The sequence below is a fragment of the Castor canadensis genome, chromosome 8 (assembly GCF_047511655.1).
Source record: "Castor canadensis chromosome 8, mCasCan1.hap1v2, whole genome shotgun sequence".
Classification (NCBI taxonomy): domain Eukaryota; kingdom Metazoa; phylum Chordata; class Mammalia; order Rodentia; family Castoridae; genus Castor; species Castor canadensis.
The window spans coordinates 33,077,153-33,083,871 of record NC_133393.1 but is presented as its reverse complement, the minus strand read 5'-3'; the positions used below and the strand labels follow the sequence as shown (position 1 = coordinate 33,083,871).

Below are 6,719 nucleotides of genomic sequence, written 5' to 3'. Positions count from 1 at the left end.
ATTTTTGGCCCTGTTTCCACATTCTAATCCCATCTGGCCCTTTCTCTAGAAGTATTCATATGAAAAAAAAATCCAAGTTGGTCCGCTTCTGAAAAGAAATATTAGTATAAGTGTTTGAACAACCATTGTTTCACAAAAGAGTGAGTAGTCAAAAGATTTAAATTCTTACTTAGCTTTAGGCTTTGTGCTTGATCAGAATCTTCTAGGTAAGTGCTTACCACTTGAGCCATGCCCCCAGCCGATCATAACCTTCTAAACAGATTTTTCTGAGATACTTATATTTCACTAGGAATTCCTGAACAGATAAACAAAAAGGATTAATAAACCACCGAAAACACGTGTTGCTCCAAAAATGGTCAATGTGGTGAAAATCTTGCTGTATATGCTAAGGGAATTACTTTCTTTATCATTCCATGACCTTCAGCATTTCCTTGACACCTGACTACACAGATCCATGCAATGATATCACTGCCACTTCTTTCCTTACACATCTGAGTTTGTTTGTTGATTTCTTGTTATGACTCACGGTTGAGATGAAATTTTATTCCTTTTTTTTTTTTTTTTTACTTTGTAGATATTTATTTTTTTATTTTATTTTTTTTGTAGATATCTTTTCTTTTTTTTTTTTCTTTCATTATTCATATGTGCATACAAGGCTTGGGTCATTTCTCCCCCCTGCCCCCACCCCCTTCCTTACCACCCACTCCGCCCCCTCCCTCTCCTCCCTCTCCCCCCCACCCCCTCAATACCCAGCAGAAACTATTTTGCCCTTATTTCTAATTTTGTTGTAGAGAGAGTATAAGCAATAATTGGAAGGAACAAGGGTTTTTGCTGGTTGAAATAAGGATAGCTATACAGGGCATTGACTCACATTGATTTCCTGTGCATGTGTGTTACCTTCTAGGTTAATTCTTTTTGATCTACCCTTTTCTCTAGTTCCTGGTCCCCTTTTCCTATATTTTATTACCTTATCTTTTCTCATAATATAGTACTCTAGAGTGTATTATATTTATGAAATAGGATGGTTAACTATATATGGGAAAATAATTGAAAAATATTTGATTAAGGTGGCTTGATTACATGAAGCCATTATACTTATATAATGTTCATTTTTAGCACTGTGATTCTGTTCTTATCATCCTTAGAAATTGTCTATCAGATATCTAGGGAGGTAAATTTGAGATTTCCCCAGCCCATGCCCCGAGGGCTGCTGTCTATAGTTGTGCAATTGTGCATTGCATACATTTTGAGGGCAACCATTCTCAGTGTAGTCATGCATTATTGTTTATTATCATTGCCTGTTGTCCCATAAAACACCAGAACTTAATCATTGAATCAAACTAAAACATTGTTCCCTTTTACTGATCTCCCCTTTTTTTCCTTAACTCCTACTCTCCCCAGCTTCTGGTAACCCTATTCCACTCACCTTCTATGAGATTGGCATTTTCAGATTCCATATCTGAGTAAAAAGTGAAAACAAAAGTTGCTTATCTTTCTGTTCCTGATTTGATCCTCTGGGTCCTTCTATGCTGTCACAAATGAGAGGATTTCATTTTCTACCTTTGAACAAAACTAAATAAGAAGTTAGTGTTCTACAAATAAATAACCTCTTCAGACAGGTACTGAGGTGAACCTAGAATAATAGGTAGAATTTAATGAATTGTTTGGATGTCTGAGATATGTTATCATAGTTGAAAATACCACTCCTTACTTGGAGAAATCAAAGTGCCACATTCCAGGTGAGTGAATAAAGAGACTGATGTTCTGGCTACCCAGAGTTCATCAGCTGTTTGGCACCAGCAGTTTGTGTGAGCTATTCTGGGAGTGCAAAGGTTCTATTTCTTCCATCACTCCTGTCCCTCAGCCCAAGATCCTGTTGCTTCCCTTAATTGTTTCTGCTTTACTTGGTAGTACCTGACAGTTTATTAAGGCTGAGAGAAACTGTGGTGATTTATCATTAAACTTCCACTGTAATTACATTTCCACACACATAGGTTCTTGTCAGGTTCTTACAATTCAGCTCAATATTGCAAACTTTAATAATATTAGGATATTAATAACTATTAGATGCTAGGCAAAACAATCAGATTTTTTCATTGAGCAATAAGAAACATTCAGAGATGTACTATTGAGGATATTGACAAGTGAGCAACAACCTGGGGTATGGAAAGATGCTCCTTCCTGAAGCTAACTGTTGCTTTACTACCTCCCCCAGTGATAGAGACAGGCCATCAATCATCCCAGTTTCCTTGATGTGTCTGGCTATGGCAGGGCCTTGAGAATTTAAAACTGGGTGAGGGGGTAAGGGAGGAGGGAGGGAAGCAGTTCAATGCATTGAAAGAAACTTAGATAGCCTTATAACCACATCCCTGATGGGATAAATTGCTAAGGTAAGAGGGAAGCCATTTTTATCACACTTTTCCTCACCTTTCCCCCTCTCTAAGGCTCAGAGACCATTCTTTCTAGTCTATTACACCAGTCTGAACAGTGGCTATGACCCTTCCTCAATATGTTTCATTTGTAAAGTACAGGATTGCACCATATTTTTAAACAAATTAGGATGTAATCTGTTGAAATTTGAAATCCTGTCTTAATCAGTGAGTTACATGGTAATGAAAATCCTGACTATTGCTTCAATAGATTCACAAGATAGTGGATGGAAAGGATGAGGTGTTTGGTGATATGATAGCAAATACAAAATCAGATTCTTGCAAACAAAATGTGATACTATTGTTAAGTATTCAGAAAGGAGAAGGACTGGTGAATTATTTGAGCTACTGGATGAAAATATTGTTAGGCTGTATGAAATCATTTTTATTGTTACCTATTTTTTGGCCCTAAGGCAGCAACAGGTCTACAAAAATAGAAGTATTATAAAAGATGATTTGAAAGGAAATGTAAAAAAATATTTCTGGAAAGAAACAAAGCAAAATGAACCCAATTGTAGTTTTCTAAATTTATTATGATATAAAAGAAAAAGATTTAACTTATGTCTCAAAATAACAATGATATTAGGTGTAGGGCAGAGGAATTACCCACTTTACTCACTCTCCTCACCTTGCAGGGTCCCTTTCACCTTCCCAAAGGAGAAGTAGTTTTGATTGATTCCAACATATCTGAATCTGTCTTTGGATTCTTTTATGATGTTACTCTATTATGATGAATATTTTTTATGGAATGCTTCACAAATTTGAGTGTTATTTTTGAGCAAGGTCCATGCCAATCTTTTCTGAATATTCCAATTTTAGTATATGTGCTGCTGAAGCAAGCACTCATGATGAAATTTTTAGAAAGCAAATTGTTGGAATGTTTCTCAGCAATCTTTTCTAAAACATGGATAATTTGAGGGAAGGTCTCTCTTCCTTATTGAACCATTCCTTCTCACATTTCTTCTACTCATTCACCTCACCCAGAAACAACTTTGCCAGATTCCAAACACAATTTAGGCACACAGTGCCACAAAGTGATGCACATCATTTTCCTCCTTGCTTTCTCTCTCTCTCAGTCTGTTACATTGTAAAAAGAATCTGTGGAGAGTGATGAGCTATGTTGATTTCACACGATTGTTTTCATACATTGGGTTTCTCATAACTTTGGATTTAGCTTGTTAGAGGTGAAATGTAAATGGAAACCTAAGACTGTGAAGAGGCCCTTTCTTTCCTCTAAGTTAAGCATTTCTACTCAGATGTATTACTAGATCTAATTGGGAATTACTAGCAGTAAATTACTGACAAATTTGTCATTCTCTCTTGTGTGTATAGCACCCTCTGGAATCTCATTGAGATGGGAATGATGAATCCTTGGCCTTTAGGACCTTACTCATCTCATGGCCATAACTTAGTTTAATAAAGAACCTCATCTTGATCCCTAATATTTTGATGGTTGTCTATTTTTCAATAGACTAAGTTTATGTATTCCCTGGCAGACCTCGATAAAGATGATAAGAATATACAATTCTTTGCCCATTGATGAACTATGAGAGGAGCTGTTTTCACAGATGTTATTTTTATTTTGTGTTTTGAAGTATGGATATCTATATTTTCTCCAGCTGCATTGTAAGCACCTTGAAGGGGAAAGTGACATCTTATTTATATTTATTAGACACTAATATGGTTCATTGCATATAGTTAGTGCTCAATAAATATTTATATCATATAATTGATGACTGTTAATGCTAATAGTTCAAAAGAGCTAATTTTATGACTATAATTTCTTATATTTTTCTACTTTTTAAATATTTTATAGAATAATAATATTAGAATTTATTTATAGGACTTATTTTCCCCTTCCCATTTGAGTTATAATTAAATACACATTTTTGGTGGCTATGATTTAGACATTATAATTACATGCTGATTGATAGAAGGGTTGGACATAGCAAAACCCTATTTATTATAGTACAGATTCTCAACCGGGTAGTCTCCTCTGTTAATAATAACAGTCACTTTGTTGAATGAATATAAAATTGAATTTGTTGAATTAAAGAGCGATGGAACGGTTTTATTTTGTTTATTTGTAAAGAAGCTCAATTTCCTTAGCAATATAGGTAGAAAAAAATTTCAGGGTATTTTGTTTAAAAGACATGGGAAGAGGGCAGCTGTAATTATCTTTCCATTTTCTGTATATTTTCTTATCTTCTTTGAGTTTCTATAACTTCCCATTACCATTGGATATTACAAGGCATTAAAAAAAAAAAACCACAGCCAACAGAAGCAGTTATCTCTGATATGAAAACTTTATAAAGATCTAGCCTGTCTGTGAAAGTTTTTGGTAGAAAAGCCTGGGATAGGAAACATACTCTGTGTCAGGTCAAATATGACTCTACTGAATGAGTGATGCAGCAAAGTATAACTGAATAATATTTGGTTTGGAAAATTGTACATTTAAGTTTTGTTCTCTACTAGAATGTTACTCAGTAAAGGGCAGAAAATGGTCCCTTTTGACTAATGAAAATTATGTCTTTTTGTGACTTCTAGCATAATCTTAGAGCATAACTATCTACTACTGAATAACAGAAGTTCTCAAGATTATTTTGATGGCAGAATTACAGGAAGAAATGGTGTTCTCTGAAGAATGCCATAAAATATATTGCTATAATTTCATGATGCTATTTATAGTCAGAAACATAAAGACTTCAGTCATTAGAGAAGCCAATAAATCATGAGCCATATTTTCACAAATATAGCATTATGAAAAGGATTTTAAATATGGATTCATACATGGCTTCATATTCCAACTTCATTACTTACTACAGAGAGCTCTTAGGAAAGTAGCATACCGTCTCTGGCAAAATGACCAGCTCTTCACCAACCATTTGTGCTTCCATACACAAATTGGAATGGAGATGTTGCTAAGCAGAGGCTTCCAGGTAATTGGCACAATTTTCTAATTCTGTTTGCATTTCTATGATACCATGCCACCAATTCTTGACTAGAAGGTGACCAGGAATAAAGCATTCTATTTCTAGGCTAACAGGATTAGGAAGTTGGTGTGCCTCCTCTCAACTCTGTCTTCTATAGTGACTTTGGAAGCTAAATGTTACAGACAGTGGAGTTACAACAGTATAGAGTTTGAGCCTTGAATCACTGTATGGAAGACCATCCTCTCATTGGACTGTTGGGTATAAGAGGATGAATTTCCTATTACTGTAGCCACTAACATGTCATGATTTATCTGTTTTAGTAGCTAGTGTTGCCTACACCACTGTATGTATAAACCTTCATTTTTTCTCATTGATAAAAAAGAGGATAAAAATATCTGTAATTCATGCCATAACTGTCAGGATTGCATTATCTCTTAAAACATATAGATAGTGCATAAAGTACAGAAAAAGCTCTAAATCTAGTAGCTATTGCAATCTCTGTAAATTTCACTAACATCAATGTTTCCCTAGAGGACACCAGCAGCAGATACCAAGGGATTAAAGATAAATGTATGTAGAGAATAAATTAACACTGAGAAGGTAGTCAATGATGTCATTTTTTTTCCTGTAGGCTAGGAAAAGATTTTGATTATTTGAGTTTGCTGATTGCACTATGCTTTGGGAAGTATTACCTTGAAATTGGGTTGGGCAACCACTGTAGCTTTGCTCCATATATAAAAGTAGGGAATCAAGCACATTGCCAGCATCCATTTTATTCAGTTCTCCATCTTAAAAGACTTATTTTCAAGTGTCTATTCTCTCCAGGTATTACACTGGTTGATTTTACTTGTTATTCTTAAAAGCAGGAGAGGTGACATAGAGACATACATTGGTAAAATTCCTAGGGAACAATATACCCAATCAGTCAAAAACTTTAGCCTCAGGCACTACAAAGCATGCAGGTGAAAGGTAGACATGAAGTGGAGACAAGTGGACCAGTGCCAGAAGTTGTACAGTTAATGCACCTAGTCATATAAAGGATGTATAGAAAGTGAGAACACCATTCTTAAATTCACTGAGAACTGCACACATTCCAATTTATTACTGTGCCACAGTCTCAAAACTTCTGAATTTCACTACTCATGTAGTCCTTGATATGTGATTTTTTTTTACTAAAGCATTTGTGAGCCATTGAAGAAAAAGGAGGAATTTTCTTCATTAAAAGAACAAACAAATAAAAACAAACAAACAAAAAAAACCCAATGTTAATGTTCAAGTGGTATTTCTCTATTCAAACGTCATTCCACAAAGAATATTCTACATTTTAGTTTATACAGTACATCAATGTCATGTTTTA

General features: G+C 34.9%; 1 non-coding gene across 1 annotated transcript; it reads right to left on the bottom strand.

The window, feature by feature from the left end:
• Nucleotides 1–3,166: 3,166 nt before the first annotated feature.
• LOC141410539 (U6 spliceosomal RNA) lies at nt 3,167–3,272 on the bottom strand. The gene has a single exon (XR_012435389.1). It is a non-coding gene; the product is annotated as a U6 spliceosomal RNA (small nuclear RNA).
• Between the last annotated feature and the right edge of the window lie 3,447 nt (nt 3,273–6,719).